At 37.3% G+C, this 20,743-nt stretch overlaps 1 protein-coding gene and 1 non-coding gene across 2 annotated transcripts in view; one reads left to right on the top strand and one right to left on the bottom strand.

The window, feature by feature from the left end:
* Positions 1 to 20,743, bottom strand: part of CHL1 (cell adhesion molecule L1 like) — a 201,244-nt gene that overhangs the window by 98,764 nt on the left and 81,737 nt on the right. The window lies entirely within an intron of this gene.
* Positions 13,860 to 13,967, top strand: LOC112859535 (U6 spliceosomal RNA). Its single transcript, XR_003223527.2, has one exon. It is a non-coding gene; the product is annotated as a U6 spliceosomal RNA (small nuclear RNA).

Below are 20,743 nucleotides of genomic sequence, written 5' to 3' on the forward strand. Positions count from 1 at the left end.
AAAATTAAAATCAATTTGGTTCCTGTTGTTAACCAAGGGTGTGTTTCTTCAGTCCCACAGAGATGAGCCAAGCACAGAGCTCTCTTTGAAGCTAACAAAAGCTTAAGGTCAGATCATCTCCATGGGATACAAAGCAAACTAGGGAGAAGGGACAGCCAAATGGTATTTCAAGTGTTCTCTCAGAAAAGTACTTCTATAATACAGAGCATTCATGCATGATTGGAGACAGCTTTGTTCTCTCTCTACAATGTGTTAAGTATTGTATGGTTTTAAAATAATAATGTTCTACCTTCCACTGACTAAAAATAGCCTATTCCTTGAGAATTTTATTATATTTGTTCATACCACATGGAAAGGTGCTTATAAATCTAAAATTAATTTTACTCACAATTCTCAAATTACAATACGCTTCCTTATAAAGCCAAAATCTTCTAGTCTGGAAAAAAGAGCAAACCAAAGATAATATTAATATTATTATTAATAATGAGGGGCGCCTGGGTGGCTCAGTCAGTTGAGCATCCGACTTCGGCCCAGGTCATGATCTCATGGTTCATGAGTTCAAGCCCAACGTCGGGCTCTGTGGTGAGAGCTTGGAGCCTGGAGGCTGCTTCGGATTCTGTTTCCCTCGCTCTCCACCCCTCCCCCACTCATGCTCTCTCTGTCTCTCAAAAATTAATAAACATTTCTAAAAAAAAATTTAAAAATAATGATAATAATATCAGTTTAATTTTCTCACCACAAATTACACTTTCTGATTCCTTTTCTTTCCCTATTCTTGTACCCATATCACTGTTTGATCTTTTCCTCTCCTTATCACCTCATATTTATCTAACCAGGTCTCTGTTGTAGTCCTTTCACTTGATACCTCTCCAATCCATGCCCTCTTCACCTATTAATTTTCAGATCACCAAAATTTCTTTCAATTCTTCTGTAATGCACAATCTCTCCTCTCTACATCTCCTATTACTTCACTCTATCCCCCTGAATTCACTACCAACCTTACTGCTAAAATTATATGCATATATATTCTAAGTAACCAAAAGAAAAATCTTATGTGCATTTAGTTTAACTGCTCTGCTCTAACTCTATTTTCCTCCCATATTTCCCCCCATATAGTATTTTGTTCATGATAGGATGAACAACTATTATATGTCTGCCTCCCACATGCCCTTTTTTTTTAAAGAGAGATTACAATCAAGGTATTGTGGGGGGGAGGGAGAGAGAGAGAGAGAGAGAGAGAGAGAGAGAGAGAGAGAATGAATCTCAAGCAGGCTCCACATCCAATGCAGAGCTTGATGGAAGGCTCCATTTCATGACCATGGGATCATGACCTAAGCTGAAATCAAGAGTTGGACACTCAACTGACTGAGCCACCCGGGTGCCCCTCCTCTCATTATTAAAATAACCTCCCACACATTTTGTTTCAGGTGTGGGCTCATGGTCTAAGATGGACCACTCACAACCTCTAACCTCTCTAGGTCACTGTGATAGGTCCAAGAGATGGACCTGTGACCCAAGCATGGGCAATGAAAATGATTCCCTAAGAATTTCTAAACCCTGTTTTCCTTTGAGGTCATAAATCTATGAAAGCATGAGTCAGAAATAGCCAATGACCATGGTTCTAAACTCATGGAGAAGTAAATGAAAAAAGAAAAAAAAGAAAGGAAAAAAAAATGTTCACAAATGAACAAGGACTTCAACTACCTCAATTTCAACCTCAGTCTGGACATCTGAACTTCATCTTTCCCCTTTATCATCTAACTAGGACAAAAGACCCAGCAGGCAAAGCATCCCATGATGGGAACTCAAACTACCTCCTCAAGCAATAATGACCCTGCATGATGGACCCCAAGACAATGATCAACAGGACCTTTACCACCCAACTACAATACCCACCAACTTTTCTCTGACATTTTCCTTATATAAACCTAGAAGTCCTTTCAGCACTTTGGAGGCAGTCTTTGAGACATTAGTTCACAGTCTTCCTGGTGTTGGCCTCATTAAAATAATCCCTTTATTGTTACACTGCCATTCATCTCTCTACTTTGGATTTTGTCAGTGACAAGTGGCCAAACCTGGTCTGGTGGGAAACCCCCTTGAGCCAGGTGCTCTTGTCCCCTTGGGCCCTGGCCAAAGGAAGAAAGCAGAGATGGGTATGAGAGAGGTAAAAGCATTTGAGTCCTAGTACCAGGACTGTAAGGCCAGGTCCACCCATATTTTCACATAGTTTTCAAATATGAAGTAATGAGTTCTATATTTAGTATTAAGTAGCTTAAGTTTTTGTCACTTGTAACATCTATAAAAGATTTAAAAAATCTATATATTTGAGTAGGGATCTTAACTCAGTAATAGGCAAGTAATAATTTTCAATTTGGACAAAAACCAAGTAAGTATTTACTAATTAAGTAATTAAGTGCGTAACAGGATGTTAAAATAGAAAATTCATCTGAGGCACCAAGAAACTCAAGAAATACATTCCAAACAATATGCTACATAAATTTCAGCACTCTCCAAAAAGGGACCTAAACTCCTAGCACATCAAAGATTAAACAAAAAAGACGAAAAGTTGAATGGAAATGAGAGGAGTATTTCCTTGGGGAGGGTTATGCTGTGATTCTGATTCCCACCCTCCCCCAGGAAGGAGATGTGCTATGGCTCTATCTTCTAAACTCAAACCAAATGATGATTTTATACATCCACTTACAATCAGTTCTTAAAACATAAGCCTGCCATCAGTAGAACAGAGCATACTTCTTCACTAGATAAGTGGCCCAAAATTTGCTAAGTAGCAAATAGTTAATAGTAAAGGAAGTAAAAAAGAAAAGCCAAAGTCATTGCTGTGCTTTATCAGTCTTTTTCATTTGCTTAGCAAATTAAGCTTCATTGACCTAATAATATTTTCAATTCAAACTGCATACCCAAAGGCACATAATTTATTTTTCATTGTTTCAGAATAGGGCTAACATTTCCCTTTACACTTTTATTTGGGGACCCTGCTAGAAGTCTGAATCTGGGATGACTCAGAACAGGAAAAAAGAGTTACTTTTGAAGAGGAGTAGAATATGCCAGCTAAAATATGCCTCTGTGGAATGAGGATTATTTTAGGCTTATTATCTTTCAGAAACAGCTGGCACAGGAGAAACTCAGAGTTACCCTTTTGTAAGAGGCATTTACATTTACGAGAGAATTCACCATTTGTCAGAGTGTCTTCCTGGCTGTACCACAAACAGGAGGGATCACTAAATCTCTAGAAGCTCATATCTGTAAGGCAACAACCTGAATGTACATAACATCCTGATCTTTGTTTACTATGCTTTTCCCAGTAACCTTCCATGACAGGCCTTCCCTTTCCTCCGACATCTTTGGTTTAGCTGAAGAAGGTATTTAAGGTGATGGCTTGGACCATTTTGGAAAATTACTCCGTTTTCCTGAGTATCTCCCATGTATATCAGAGGTATACCTGTTATTAAACTTATCTTTGTTTTTTCTCTTGTTATTAGCACCACGCTCTAACCAATTGAACTAACCAGCCAGCTGACTGTTTTTTCTCCTGTTAATCTGTCTTTTATTAGAAGGACTCTCAGTCAAGAAACTAGAAGAGTAGAAGAACAATTATTTTTCCACCCTCACACTTTCAAACAATAAAACAATGGATAATTCTGCATCCGTGGTCTCTTTCTTATTATAACTTCAAACTACTTTGGAAAAGTTTTTTTTTTTTTTTTTTTTTTCCCATGGTGGTGGTGTAGTAGTACTTTTGTTTAAGTCTTATACATGTAAGTCCCATTCAGTGCTTTTGCCCATTAGTCAAAGGGCAAGTAATGTTTAAGCAGCTGCTCCTTCTGTGCTTTTGGAGCACTGGAAACTCTCACAAATTAAATGCTGTTTGCTCCTTGACTTCTTCCCTAACCTTTTGGCATGGTAATTGTTTATGTAAGGAGAGTAATTCTGCATGAACCGTTAGCTCCTTATTATTCTAATAGACACTCCCCCAAATACATAAAGTCCAGCTTTGTCTCTACACTCTGTTAGATGTGGGATAGTGATTGGAAGGCAAATTGTGTTTATAAAGAGAAATGAATTGGTGGAATCTTATTTATGGCAAACATAAAAGAAGGAAGGAAGGAAGGAAGGAAGGAAGGAAGGAAGGAAGGAAGGAAAGAAAGAAAGAAAGAAAGAAAGAAAGAAAGAAAGAAAGAAAGATAAAAAGAGGAAAAGAAAGAAAGGAAGGGAGGGAGGAAGGAAGGAAGGAGAAAAAAGCCCAAGTTCCATCTGTCAATAAATTATTGTAGTAAGTATCATTACAATAATAAGTAATCTAAAATATCTTACAATAGCATTACAGTGTCTGGCACATAGCAAGCATTCTATATATGTTTATTAAATCAATAAAATGGAATAAATTAATGACTTGTAACTTTATGCCAATCAGGCAGTCTGAATGCTGAATTCCAGTTAACTTCATTTCTGAAGGTCGAAATACATTCCATCTTGGGATGTGGTGAATCCAACTTATTAATTACGTGGACTATATTAGTGTTCGCTGTGGTGTACTTTTGCTAATACAATAATTTCATGATCAGAAGAAGAAGTATATATGCACCCCATGTTCACTGCAGCATTATTTACAATAGACAAGACACAGAAATAACCCAAGTGTATACCAATGGATGAATGGATAAAGAAATTATGATACACATACACACAGAGGAATACTATTCAGCCATAAAACAAATGAAAACATGCCATTTTCAACAACAAATTGTCTTTTGTATGTGGTCATTGTTTTTTAAATATCACTTAAATGTAACCCTAGTTTGTTTTTTCCAAGCACATGCAACCAAATAATATGACATGAGTAATATGAGTTCTGATTATTTTTCTAGTTGTCACTAGACTCAAAATCAGCCCTCATGATTCTAACCTTTATTGTTAAAAATCTTCGATAGACTTTCCCCATAATAGCATCAGGAAGCACAACGTAAGACACACAAATGTGTTCACGACATCTTCAAGCCACAGTGGCTCAGATTCATTCTTTGGAATCTTTGATGGGAGCACAGAGGTGAAAGATGCAGGAGATTCAACAGTATCTCAACAAATATTGGAACATATCCTGCTTGACCTTTGATTTCTGAATAAATATTCCATATTTATTGTTTTGTGGATTTTTTTTTTTGGTTTGTTTCACATTTGCTTATTTTTTTCAGAATGGGGAAAGATCGAGCTGGTTGAGAATCCAATATATTTCTTTCCCACCTAAGCACGTTTCTTTTAAAGTTTCTACTTCAGCATTTCTCAGCTTTAATAACTACATAGTAGTTCATTACTTAAATGAAATACAATGTTTATTTTACAAACTAACATAAAGCACTGTGCTGTATCTATATATTTATATGCAAACATAATTAATAAACATTATTTGGTCTTACCATAAGCCTATCAATCAGGTTGATAATAATCATTAAAAAACATTGGTACTTCATTTAGGTAAGAACATCAAGGTCTCCCCTTAACAAGATTTACCTCCTGGGGCATGGTGAATCAAACTTACTAATTATGTTGGCTCTATTAATTTCCACTGTGGTGCTGCAGACAGTGTTTCTAATATAAAAATTTTATATTTAGAAAATAATTATTTTAAAAGGATGTTCTAAATGACTATAAAAGCTGACTCTTGACTTCCATACGTAAAATAGCAAATTAAATAAATACATGATAGAGGCAAACAAAAGTCTGTGATTAAATATGTGCACTTATCACAGATAGCCCCATCAGGGCCTAAAGATTAGGTTCCCATTCAAGCAAAAGCTGCCCTCTTGGCGGTAACAATACACCCTTTTATGGTCCTGACTTAAAGCATTTTTTTTAATGTTTATTTTTGACAGAGAGAGAGAAAGTACAAGGGAGGGAGGGGCAGAGAGAGAGGGAGACAGAATACCCAAAGCAGGCTAGGTGCTGAGAGCAGAGAGTTCCCCACAGGGCTCAAGCTCATGAACTGTGAGACCATGACCTGAACCGAAGTCAGATACTGAACCAACTGAGCTACCCTGACTTAAAGCATTTTTAATGAAAATGATGTCTGCCACTTAGATATGTTTACAGTACTTAAAATACAGAGCCAGCATTTCTGGAATGTGAATTTGTAAGAAACACCTTTATCATTTGCAGAGCTTATACACAGCAGTAAATCCAATAAAGAATGAGATACTGATAACAGATAGTTTTAACATAATGAGAAGTGCAAGGTGAATCACTGTCAGCTCTTCTGTCTCCTGTTTAACACTGATATCAAAATACGCACTTGGAATCAAGGCATAAGTATAAATCCTGCCTCAGAAGGAGTATTTCCAAACATGCAAAGGTTATATTCATAAGCTGAGCTGCAAAAGACAATTTTCCTGCTGTGAGGCTCGACAGGACCAGCACAGTCAGCAGGATGTTAAAAATCCTTCTGCAGACATATGTTAGCAAAGCTACTGGATGGGTCCAAGGCTCATTATGTTTGCTGACAATCATTTTGAAAAAGCACAGACCAAACACTTCTAAGGCAGCCAGTGCAAATATGGATCTTTTTCATATTTCAAAATTTTTCATATTTCATATTTCAAAAAGTCAATATTTCAAAAAGGAAGAAAAAGATGTCCTTTAAAAATCTCTTATTTGAAGAGTAATTATATACTATTAACTGAAGATGCCAATGTTCAGAATTTGTTTACTACTTGATCACTTCTATGAACCAAATTATTTATACAGTAAATTTATACCAATGGGCCTAAAACAGCTGTTACCAGAAAACCAAGTATATGTCCAGGCTGGTAGGGCTGCCTCCGCACTCCTAGACACTTTAATTCCCTCTAAAGAACAAAGGAGAAATAAAACCAAAATCAACATGAGGAAAACTGTAGAGTTCATTTATTCAATTTGCTCTGCAAGTGAAAATAAAAATGAGATGCAGGTAAAAAATATCTATAAAAATAAGGAAATAGAATTAGGCTGATGTGTCTGATGCTATTATAAGATTACATTTTATATTTCCAGGAAATAAAAAGATTCAAAAGTCATTCTTCTTTAGCAACTGAAAAATCAACAGTTTCCTTTGTTAACAAATCTATCTTCCTGCCCTTGCCTTAAGGGACCTACTAAATAAATGACTTATACTTTAAATGTGTATTGGGGCACCTGGGTGGTTCAGTAGGTTAAGCGTCCAAGTTTGGTTCAGGTCATGATCTCATGGTCCGTGAGTTTGAGCCCCGAATCAGGTTCTGTGCTGACAGCTCAGAGCCTGGAGCCTGCTTCAGATTCTGTGTCTCCCTTTATGCCCCTCCCCTGCTCTCTCTCTCCCTCTCTCTCTCTTTCTCTCTCAAAAATAAAGATTCAAAAAAAAAAAAAAAAAGAATGTGTATTAAACAGGTAATCTTCCTTTCACAAAAGGTCTTATATTAATGTATTAATCTATATAATATCATTTATAAATTAATACAAATAAGAGTTACTCTTATTAAAAATAATTTACAATGATCATCATAGCTAACATTTTTGCATGTGGTTACAGGTGTACTCACCTTAATGACATTTAATGTTTACAGCGATTCCACAAAATTCCTCTTACAAATGAAGGAAGGGGTTCATACAACCTTGAAAAGATTTAACTGAATGCCTACTGTATTCCAGGTATAGGGCCAGGGGTTGAAAGTGGTAAGCGAGCAAGGCATGGCTTCTTCCCAAATTATGTTAGTCAGGAATGACTGGTTAGAGTTTGACACTCAAATAATCAAATAAGAAATCAAGAGAAGAAAGCAAACACTAAGCCATGCTCTTTAATTGGCTCATTAAGTGACTGAGAACAACTAGTTCTCTTTTCTAACCTAAAATGCTTATACAGCTGGTCTTCATTATTTGCAGACACCATATTTATAAATTTACCTAGTAGCTAAATTTAACCTATCGCCCTCAAATCAGTACTCACAGCACTTTTAAGGTCAGATACAAACTATGCACAGGGCACAGAAAAATTTAAGTTGCCTAACACACCTGTTTCAGCCGAAGTTGAACAAGGCGATTCTCTACCTTCTTTTTTTAATTCCCATACTGCACATGAGAGTCCTATTCATGATCTATTTAGTTTTTCTCATTTTTAGGCTTTTTATTGGTGATTTTGCTATTTAAAATGGCTTGCTGTTTAAAAGCATTGTGAAAGCACTGCCTGGTGTTCCTAAGTGCAAGAAGGCTATGATATGATATGTCTTGGGGGGAAAACATTTGTATTACATTTCATTCAGGAATGAGTTACAGTGCTGTTGGCCCTGAGTCCAATATTAATGAATAAACAATATACATTAAATAAATGATTACATAAAAACATACTTAAAACAGAGTTATGCATTGATCAGTTGACTGAAATGCTGTGACCAGAAGCTAATAGAAACCTAAGCCTGTATTTCCCCAGGATCCGGGGTTCAGCATTTACTTAGTATTTGTGATAACTTTATAGAACACAACTACCATGAATAATGAGAATCAGCTATAAATGTTTTTTGTTTTTTTAGTTAGGTTTTATTACATTTCTCCTATTTGAGTTAGTTTCAGAATAAAGCCTCTTAATTCATAAAAGAAGATGAAGCAAAGAAAAAAAATTCAAAGATTAAATAACAGTATCCATAGTACATTTACAGAATTAAATAGCACACCAAGTTCTCAAGTCTTCAGGGAAAAAAAGAAAGAAACTTCACAGCAAGTGCGTTTTTAATCTCCAAAGTATTATATCTATATTTGTTCCATAACTCCCTTTTAAATGAAGAATAGTGTTTTCTTAAAGACCAAGAAATTAAAGCAAAATAAATGATGCCTCCCTATTCCATCTATCTTTTTTTTTTCTTTTTGCCTGAATCCTAGGATTCTAATTCACACATTTTCCCCTAAATCACACTTCACCATGTCATTTGATGTTATGGAAGAGGTATTGATTAAAGGTTTTCAAAAGGATGGAATATAGCAAACAACTATTAAATGCTCCTCAGTTTCACAATCAAGCTCATCTCAAGCTTTGTTGAATAATAAGCTTCTTTCTCTATATAAAGATGATGTTCTAGATCCTGTTGATTTAAAAAAACTTTTAATGTTCATCCCTGTGGACAAAGCCTGACATAAAGAGAATACAAAGATAAAACACACCACACATGCCATTTGTCAGGGAAATGCTGAGAGCCTTGACCAGTAGAGGTGCAGGGTCAGCAGGGAACCACTCACATCCTCCTAAACGACCTCCTCCAGTGACAATCAGCAATTTTGAAACAGCAGCCCAGGGGTCAGAGTAAAATCTGCAGAAATGGAACTGGGCCAAAATATATACTCAGAGGAACAGTAAGTCTGTACCCTTGACCTCATTAGCAGCAAATTGTAACCAATTGCTAATTACCTTATGGCTATATCACAAACTATATATATGTGTATGTAAATTTTTTATGTAAATTCTACACGTGTTTGAACCTAAAATTTGCAAGAATCTAACACGATGATTGGACTTAGAGGAGGTACTAGATAAACTGTCACCCTCTAATAGAAAAATAAGGTTAAATCTTGAAGTAGTAACCAAGTTTCTGATGGAAAATATACTACACTGTATTAAATGTACTGACTTGGGCACCTTAATTTAGTTTGTTTTCTCCTGTATACTGAGGAGGAGATAATTCAGTCAGAATCCAAGTTAAAAAAAGTGAGCTAATGGACACCAATCAAGAATGTTATTAACTCCCGTTAGTTCCATGTGTTATAAACATAATCTAAATGGCTGATTATAGCAAATCAAAGACAGGCACTTATAATCTCCGTAGATGAAGTTTTAGGACTGATTCTACGATCACAAATAGATGGCTCGCTCATCTTCTCCAAAGCACATTTCCATTACTTCAACACATGTGTTTAGTACCTTGCACAAGTACATACAAGAGAAAATGAAAGACAATTCAAGATGTAAATGTGCCAGTTGAGAATTATGGTTTGAAGAAAAAGATAATATCATCAACATCTACTAATACACAGTGAGTGTCCATATGTGCCTGGCATAGAGCTAGCGTCCAGGGAGAGGGGTGAACAAGACAGACTTTGGCACTGACATAAGAGAATTTACATTTCAATGATAGGAAAGAAAAAAGACCAACAAACAAACAAACAAACAAACAAACAAAAAAGAAGTCTTTGTGGTAAGTACCAAGCAGGAGACAAACTGTGTGCTGTAATCCAGCATCGGGCATGCGTGGCTATCTCAGGGGACTTGGGAAAGTCCTTAGAGTCCTTTCCTTAGACGGAAATATCCTAAAACCGGACTTATAAAACAGGGGGTGATGAACTCTATGAATGATCTTCAGTGTGAATTTTGTTGTTTATTCTAATTATGCTCCGTTATGAAAGTAAGAGAAAAAAACTGCCAGAAAGAAACATAACAGGGAAAACTGTAAGGTGGCAACACAGGACCCGAAATGCTGCTCCTGCTCACTGCAAACGTTCTCCTTTCCTACCTCAAGCACCAGTGCAATGTTGCAATTTGTTCATAATTAGTGACTACAGGAGCAAGGCAAAATGGGGAGTTTTCAAGCCACTTCTGGAGGAAATAAACATTGCTAATAATAAGGCTATATTTATCAAGCAATGGCTATGTTACATGTGGGTTACATAGAATATTGCAGTTCATGGTCACAACAACCATAGAAGACCCGGGTTACCATCCACATTTTACAGCTGAGTAAACAAAAGTAGAGTCAAAATAACTTGTCCAAAATTACTGTGGGGGCGTCAGGCTTGCACTCCAGAGCACACCTGGACCTTTGAGACTGATTTTCAACTACTACGTGTCAAAGGACAATTAAGGAAAGAATTGAAATGATCATCTTCTCTGGCTCCCTGTAATTATCTGACTGTACTGAATTTTGTACTCAATTATTTAAGTGCAGCATAGAAATATACTTTGGCTTCTCTGGTAACACTACTTTTTAAAGGCCAGTGATATTTGCAGAGAAAATGGTGGGGGGGGGGGGGGGACACCTGAGTGGCTCAGTCTGCTAAGTGTCCAACATCGGCTCAGGTCATCATTTCACAGTTTGTGAGTCTGAGCCCCACATCAGGGCATCAGGCTCTCTCCGGGCAGCACAGAGCCTGCTTCGGATCCTCTGTCTCCTTCTCTCTCTATCCCTACCCAGCTCATGCTCTTCTCTTTCTCTCTCAAAAATAAACAAACATTAAAAAAAAAAATAGTGGGACCTCTTCAAAGTTCACTGAAATGCCCAAGTCACTTAACGGCAATAATTTGTTTATCAAATGACAACTGCCTTTTTTGTAATTCATCTCTTACCTTATTATAGAATTCTGCCTTTCTTCAAAATGTGTGACTTGCAGGTGCCATTTTGACTTGCTCCGGCATCTAGCATAAAAGGTGAAGACCTCATAATGGAACCTTTATTCGAATTAATATTTCAGTGATGCTTGCAAAACAGCCTGTTACTTCCAGTAGGCAAATTTGCCTTCAATTTTTCTAAATGTTTATTTATTTTGAGGGAGAGAGGGGGAGAAAGAGACAGTGGGGCAGAGAAAGAGAGATTGAGAGAAAGAGAGAGAGAGAGAGAGAATGAATCCCAAGCAGGCTCTGTGCTATGAGCATGGAGCATGACTCAGGACTTGATCTCAGGAACCGTGAGATCATGACCTGAGACAAAATCAAGAGTTGGAGGCTCAACTGACTGAGCCACCCAGGCACCCCAGTCAATGTGCCTTTAAAATGCAAGTATATGCCAAATGGTTTACTTAGGATTTCTGTTTAAACTGAAAACATTCATGAGCATAAATTAAACTGTGATTGATAAAAGAATCACAGTCTATCTTCTGCAATATTTTACATTTAATTTCATTATCCACGTCCAATGAAATTATAAATCAATCTACATACTCAGAAGTTTATAGGGTTTTTTTTTCCCTGTTACCACAACTGCATATAACTATCCATAATACAAATGAGCTTATCCACTGTTATGCCCACCTTAAAATGGGTATCTTAATCCAGTTCAAATTTATAGACAAATCAGAAAGGTCTGAGTAATGTCTTTGGGCCTACCAAAGTTAGAGAGACAAGCCATCCTTAAGACAAACATTATTTCTCTTCCTTTTTTAAAACACATCAGGTGAGTATTTTCCTTTGAGCAGCTTTCTCTGGTTATTGCCATCTCTTCGGTGATATGCAACATTAGGAAGGTAGAAATAAATATGTTGGGTTCCTGTAATAATTCTTAGTTCCTGACACATGGGATATTTAAATGACTGCAAATCTCACGTTTGGTTTTGTAATGGTCCACTTTTTATGCTGTCATCATAGCAGTAAATTGGATTACATTGGTAGGACTACATACTCGTTATAAAATCAGCCAGACTTTGCAATTCGTTTGGCAGAGTCCTAATGATTTCCACACAAACACTTCAATGTGGTTCACATCTACAGGTAGATAAGTACATCAATATGTCAGAAAATGCTCATCTATTCACACCAACAAATTTTGTGTGCCTTAAGAAATAAGTCAACACTAATTCATTCATATCTTTGTTTTGACGTCCTCTTACTACTCAGAGCTCACATTAAAATTTTTTTAACGTTTATTTACTTTTGAGACAGAGAGAGACAGAGCTTGAATGTGGGGGGTGGTGGTCAGAGAGAGAGAGGGAGACACGGAATCTGAAACAGGCTCCAGGCTCTGAGCTGTCAGCACAGAGCCCGACGTGGGGCTTGAACCCATGGACCGGGAGATCATGACCTGAGCCGACGTCGGACGCTTAACCAACTGAGCCACCCAGGCGCCCCTCAGAGCTCACATTAAATGCCACCTCAGAGTGCTTGCTTCGGCAGCACATATACTAAATGCCACATCACAGCCCTTGTTAGTTCACTAATCCGATGTAATCCCCATCATTCCCTCACAACTTCGTGCCTGATGAACAAAATGCTTGTCAGTGATATCTTTTGTTTACTATTTGTTCTTTTCTTCCCCCTCTGGCTCTTCCAAAGTTGGTAAGCCCCATAAGGACAGGGACTGATATTTCCCTAATGTATCCCCACTACCTAGCAAAGTACCAGGAACATAATATGTATCCAATACACTTGATCTTAACCCAAAGCTTAAGATAATAGGTACACAATAAGTGTTTAAATCCCACTTAACTAAACGTTGCTGATTAGCTCTCATTTAAGTGTCCTATGAAATAAATATAATAATATTTTCTTTAAATGAAAGGAGTGTATCTCCTTCCCATAAATGAAAACCACCAGGTCAAGTGAGAGATGTATTGATTATGTGAAAGGAATGGTACTGTAGTACGTGGGGAAGTAGAAAACTAAAATCCAAAGAAAGAGTTTGAGTAGACGTTGTTACAAAACAATCAGATGCCCAGATAGTGGGACTTACACTTAGATCACTGGACAGAAAATAACAATCTTTTGTTTCCTTGGGAGGTGCTGCATTCTACATATCATATTCTGTGAAATAGGTGAGAAGTAGCAAAGGGAGGATTTATATTAAGAGAAAGACAAGGGTGCCTGGGTGGCTCAGTTGGCTGAGGATCCACCTCTCAATTTTGGCCCAGGCCATGATCCCAGGTCGTGGGACAGAGCTTCACAGTGAGCGTGGAGACTGTTTAAGATCCTCAGTGTCTCTCTCTTTCTCTTCCCCGCTGCCCCTCTCTCCCACTCACGTGCGCTCTTTAAAATGCAATAATATAAAACTTAATTTAAGTTAATGTAAAAAATTTTAAAAAGTAGAGAAGGACAGAGGTGGCTTCCTTCGTGTTTTCCTCATTTCTCCTGTAGTACGGAGGGCTCCAAAGTCCTTGCTTTACCAGCACACAGACTAACAACTGGAATGATACAGAGAAGATTACCATGGCCCTTGTATGAGGACGACATACAAATTCATACAGTCTTCCATATTTTTCAGTGGGATGACTTACTCAAAGTGCTAATGGTCAGCCAAGAATTCTATATCCAGGAAAACTACCTTTTAAAAATTAAGGAGAAATTCATACATTTCCAGCTAAGCAAAATCTAAGAGAATGTGTTGCCTAGCGTATCTGCCCTATAAGAAACATCAAAGTAAATCCTTCAAGCTGAAATGAGAGGATGCTAGATATGAACCCGAAATCTACATACACACAAAATAGAGAACACTAGTAAACAAAATATAAAAAAAAAAAAACATTATATGTGTTTTTTGTAACTCTCTTGTATATGATTAAAAGACAATGGCAAGGGACACCTGACTGGCTCAGTTGGTAGAAAATGCAACTCTCAATCTCGGGGTCATAAATTCAAGCCCCACATTTGGCACGGAGCCGACTTAAAAATTGTAGAAAGAATTTAAAAAAAGATAAACATTATATAAAGATATAATTTGTATAACAATAAAAGCACAAATGACAGAGAAGATAACAGGGATATATTGGAACAAAGCTTCTATATACCATTTAAGTAACTTAGGATTTCTATGAACTAGATTGGTTTAGGTAAGATGCCAACTGTAATCCTAGCAGAACCTCTAAGAAAATACTTTTTTAAATACAGAAAAAGAAACAAGGGATATAAAATGATACACTAGAAAAATATTTATTTAAAATGAAAGAAAAAAGTAAAAGAGGAATAGAAAAACAAAAATATAAGCATATACGAAAAATAGCAAAATAATAGATGACAATTGTACTACATCAATAATTATATTAAATATAAAAGGATTTATGGGGCGCCTGGGTGGCTCGGTCGGTTAAGCATTTTAACTTAACTAGCTTTGCTAAACTAGCTAGCGTTTAAATTAACTAGCTTTGCTATATTGTAATAGCTCAAATAAAGGTATTATTTTTTTAAAAATGAATATATAGTGGTGCCTGGGTGGCTCAGTTAAGCATCCAACTTCGGCTCAGGTCATGATCTCACGGTCTGTGGGTTCAAGCCCCGCGTCGGGCTCTGCGCTGACCGCTCAGAGCCTGGAGCCTGTTTCAGATTCTGTGTCTCCCTCTCTCTCTGAGCCTTCCCCCGTTCATGCTCTGCCTCTCTCTGTCTCAAAAATAAATAAACATTACAAAAAATTAAAAAATACATATATAAAAGATTTAATATTCTAATTAACAAGAGAGATTGCCAGAATAGTTTAAATGAAATGACCCAACTCTGTGTTGTCTATAAGTGAAAAACTTCAGATTCAAAGATGTTTATAGGATGAAAGTAAAAGGATGGAAAAAAACATACAAATACTTGGAAAAAGTAACCAAATCTAATCCACCATTAGATAGAGGTACCATTTTGTACCCTCAAAATACACAAGACAAAAACTGACAAAATTGAAGGGAGAGATAGGCAATTCAATAGTAATGGTTAACGACCAATACCTCATTTTCAGTAATGGATAGAACAACTAAGCAGAAGATCAACAAGGAAATGGGAGACTTGGAGAGATACAAAAGTTTCTATGGACTTCTATGGGAGAATACAGGAATTGCTGAATATAAAAGCCACAGGGCCACTGTACCAAGATGAAATAGACCTTTATTATTAAGAATTCTCCACAGAAACACCAGGGTGTGTGTGTATCTGTATCTACCTGTATATAAATACACACACACATGCACTTAACGTCCAGTGATATAAAAGTTAATCTTATCTAAAAACTACCTTCACAGAAACATGTACAATAATGTTTGACAAAATATCTGTGCACAACGGCCCAGATAAGCTGACACATAATATTAACCATCACAGGACTCTACTGATGAGTTGGATAGATGATGTGGTCAAGACGCAGAGAGGCATAAGCAGCATGATCAAGGCCTGAGATAGACAACAAGAAAGGGAAGATTTCAGGGCCCTGGTAGTCCAGGAGAACAAGCTTGATCACAATTTTACCAGCAACCTAATTTATAAGAGGTGGTGGCCCTAACTGGGTGACTTTGACATTAAATGCTAATGACAAAGCACCGTACTGAAGTCAAGCAAGGAACTTTACAAGCTAGCACAGGACTGAACACTTATACAGAAGTCCCCTTTCTATGCACTCTTGATTCATCCCAAGCTCCTAGAAAATTTCCTAGGGTGCAGAGGTAGAGACAAAGAATAATTCTGAAATACTGAAAAATTACTATGGAGACTAAGCTACTTAAACTGGTTGCAGGGTTTCTCAACATGAACATTATTCAAACTTTAGAATGAATAAATTTTTATTGTGAGATACACCCTGTGCCTTAAAGGATTTTTAGAAGAATCATTGAACTCTATCCAGGAAAGGCCAGAGGCACCCGTTCCTCCAAATCGTGACAATCAAAAATATCTCTGTACATTGTCAGGTGTTGTCTGGGAGAGACGGGCACAAAAGCAATCCAGCTGAGAACATCTGGGTTAGATTGTGACAGTGTTAATTGGAAAATTCTCTAGCCAGTAATTTTAGTGTGTGTGTGTGTGTGTGTGTGTGTGTGTGTGTGTGTGTATTAACAGGAGCACTTTGCTAATATTGCTCATAAAACTCATAAAACCAGGGAGGAAAGATTTCCAATCTAGTAGTCAGAAGAGCAGAGGAGAGTATTTATTAAACTAAACATCAACCACAAACATAAGTTCCAGGTCATCTCTTTACCCTTCAGTGACTCCTCATATAAAAAAGTGATTTTCTTTATTGTAGTCAAAGTGATGGTTTACAGTGGTAGCACCTCCTGACTCTTGGCCTTTCTGCACATTCTTAAATGCTGCCCTTTAGACAGATTCGGGTGTCTTTCTAAGATCTTTCTCACATGTAGTGAAAATATCAGAAGCAATTATGAGTCAGCTTTGCCTATTATAAAAATGTTTCAGCATTTTAATGCTATCTAAATTATTGTATAGGTCCTCAGGTTGTTCTTTTTTTTTTTTTTAATTTTTTTTTTCTACGTTTTTATTTATTTTTGGGACAGAGAGAGACAGAGCATGAACGGGGAGGGGCAGAGAGAGAGGGAGACACAGAATCGGAAACAGGCTCCAGGCTCCGAGCCATCAGCCCAGAGCCTGACGCGGGGCTCGAACTCACGGACCGTGAGATCGTGACCTGGCTGAAGTCGGACGCTTAACCGACTGCGCCACCCAGGCGCCCCTCTCAGGTTGTTCTTTTAAAAAAAAAATTAACGTTTTCTTATTTTTGAGAGAAAAAGAAAGAGCGTGAGGGAGAGAGGGACAGAGAGAGGGAGACACAGAATCTGAAGCAGCCTCCAGGTTCTGAGCTGTCAGCACAGAGCCCAACATGGAGCTCGAACTCAATGAACTGTGAGATCACGACCTGAGCTGAAGTCGGATGCTCAACCGACTAAGCCACCCAGGCACCCCTGTCAGTTTGCTCTTAATAATAAAATGATTTGCCACAAATTGTTGTTTTTATCTTTTTAAAGGAATGATTTTCAATTTTCTTGACATACTTTTTGGAAAATAGTTTAGATACCAGCCATGTCAAAAGTGAAAAGGTATTTATTTCAGTTACATGCAAAATCTCTCATTCTTTAGGTACAAAGTGCCATCACTGTTGTTAGCTTTAAAATAAATACCTTTAGTTTACCAGCAACATTTTTAAACATGTGTTTTATTTTTACATTTTACCTTTATCCTGACTTAGCAAAGATAGGCCTTAAGAGCAATGCAGTATCAGTAAAGGCCTCTTTTTTTGTTTGTTTTCTTTTTGTCTAGTAGAAACCTGATTTTATTCCAACATAACCATAATCAGCACTTAAAAAAACACTAGATAATGTGGAAAAAAATCTGTATTTTCATATAATGGTGTTATACTCAGTATGAAAAAAAATGCTTGCCAAGTAAAGGCATTAACACATTTTCAAGGGACTTTTCAAGTGCATTTTATCCCCTTGGCTCAGCATTTCATTTTTACAGCATCTATTAATCACATCTAAGCAGGCTTTAAATCCCCAATCCCTACTTCAGATTATTTCACAATTGCTGTCCTCGTCTCTCTTTGTCTCTAGTACCATCTTCCCCAGATTCCATTGTTTTAGTTCAGCTCTTTGCTCTGCACTTTCAATCATCCCAAGTCCACCATCCTTTGAGAACAGCAGCCATCAATTTCTAGGGCCATACAACAAGGACTAATGTTTATACTTTCAAAGGGAATTCACTGAATAATAAAGACCATTTAAGAAACGCCAGGAAAAATTGATTACTCCAGAATACAGAGCAACCAGTACGGATTGGAGAAGAACAATGCCATTTAGTCCTGAGAATTGGTAGAGAGAAAAAAAGAAAAGAAATGACTAAATTCATCTTTGTTCTTACTGTATTTGGATATTAAGAATCTAAAAAGCATTTAACGTAATCAAGAAGAGGGAAAGACAACAGCTATACATTTTAAGAAGTTAAAAATTGGTAGGAAGATAAAGTATATTATGGTAATACACGGAACCAGATACTTTCTCCATAGAAAAATAATTCGATCAAAATAATTATACTGTTTCAATGAGGTAGAAAGGCACAGATAAGCGGTTACCTATTTTCTTCTCTGTCCTTATCCTTAAAAGTAACTGATAAATTGCTAAGGACCTAAAGGCTAAATACCATTAATTTATTTTTCTCAGATATCTGTCATAACTCTAAATGTTATTCTAGAGGTCCATTTTATGCACATCTCCATAATAATATTAAGATCCGGGCATGAGAAATATACAAAGATATCAGAGGAATCTCAAGTTGCTTGAAACCACGTGAAAGCTAAGGGCAAACTCATATCTGAAATCCAAGCTCCCTGGATTTTTCTTCCATAACAAGATTCAAAATAATGTCATTTCTTGCTTTGTTCCAATCCCTGATGGAGTTTGAATACTGAAACACTACTCCTGTCTGAGATTTTCAGACTACCATTCAGAACTTCTCAAAAATATCACCTTTATTGAATAACTGTGTGTGTATCTCTACAAGGAAATGGTTCTATTCATTAGGTCCAGAATCCCAAATCTACCATTATGCTTCTTGAAAGTGACAGTAAATGCTTTTCAAATACAATTTCTTCTTGTCCTTCTTATGGATATTATTTAAAAAGCAGCAAATAAAAGAGGAAAACAGGTTAATTTTATGCCAATCACAAAACCTGGTGACAGGTGTCGCCATGTGTTGCGACAAGATCTCTTGGCCATGGGTCATTGCTTTGAAAGGAACTAACGAATGGCTTGCAGAACTGTGACACACTGAAAGGCCCCCTGGGATCTCATGCAAAGATCTCATGACAGGTATGAAATTAACTCGTGGCATCATGGTATTTTCCAAACATGACAGCTACCAGAATCGTCGCCACTTAGCGCAGTGGGGATTGAGGGAGGAACTGCAATATCTAGTAATGATTTCAGTGGAATCTCCTAAGGGCTGTATGAAAAACTGTCCCATGAGAAAATGTCCAGAAAGTTAAAATTATAGAAGGTGGGGCTCAATTACGTAGCAGTTGAAACACAAAAATAATTCTGTTTTGGATAGCCTTACAATTTTAATTTGCTTCCTGGGCTGATTTCCACAGAGAAGATGAATAAAGTACCCATTATTATAATTTCGAATAGCTCTTTATTTATTCCTTGAATTAGAACAAGGGTTTCAGTCATGAGCTGAGGAAGTAGTGGAGTAACCATGCTTTTTGCAACACACATGTGCACTCATGCACACACACACACACACACACACACACACACACACACACACACACGATGGCTGTGCCATGCAAAACAAAACACTAATGCCGGGCACCTGGCTGGCTCGGTTGGTTAAGCGTCCAACTTCGACTCAGGCCATGATCTCACAGTTTGTGAGTTCGAGCCCTACGTCAGGCTCTGTGCTGACAGCTCAGAGCCTGGAGCCTGCCTCAGATTCTGTGTCTCCTTCTCTCTCTGCTCCTCCCCCACTCATGCGCTCGCTCGCTCTCTCTCTCTCTCTCTCTATGTGCCAAGCACTGTTCTAAGAACTTGACAAAAAAAATTAAAACACTAATGCCCACACTGTAACTAAATCTTATAATTATGTTACATGCAAAAATGTAAAATCCGGAAACAGTACCTATGAAACTCCTTGTTATAGAGAAGATAGCTCTTGAAAGAGCAGAGCAAAATACTTGCATCACATAATAAATAAATATGTCAGAAGCTTACTTTATTGACTTCTGAGTTACTTGTCTTTTCTGTATCAATTTCAAATGTCATGTTAAAGATAATATAGAGGGGCGCCTGGGTGGCGCAGTGAGTTGGGCGTCCGACTTCAGCCAGGTCACGATCTCGCGGTCGGTGAGTTCGAGCCCTGCGTCGGGCTCTGGGCTGATGGCTCAGAGACTGGAGCCTGTTTCCGATTCTGTGTCTCCCTCTCTCTCTGCCCCTCCCCCGTTCATGCTCTGTCTCTCTCTGTCCCAAAAATAAATAAACGTTGAAAAAAAAAATTAAAAAAAAAAAGATAATATAGAAAATGAGCAAATAGGGAAAAGGAATAATAGGCAAATTTGGCATCAAGAAATAAAGTCACATAAGCAAGGTATTTATTTTCTTTGAATTCCTAGTATAAAAACATGTAAGTTATGAGTGTCACTTGTTTGCATAATTTTCACAGTATAAGGTAAGAGAAAGTACAGTGATTACAGTTTAAAAACAAGCAATTGTTTGTCCTAAAAAGGACAAAAGTAACACGTAACCAGAAACGTGGTAGAGAACCAGAAATTACATGGGATTCAGT

Source organism: Puma concolor, chromosome A2 (assembly GCF_028749965.1).
Source record: "Puma concolor isolate L17-30 chromosome A2, mPumCon1.1.hap2, whole genome shotgun sequence".
In the NCBI taxonomy this organism is placed as follows: domain Eukaryota; kingdom Metazoa; phylum Chordata; class Mammalia; order Carnivora; family Felidae; genus Puma; species Puma concolor.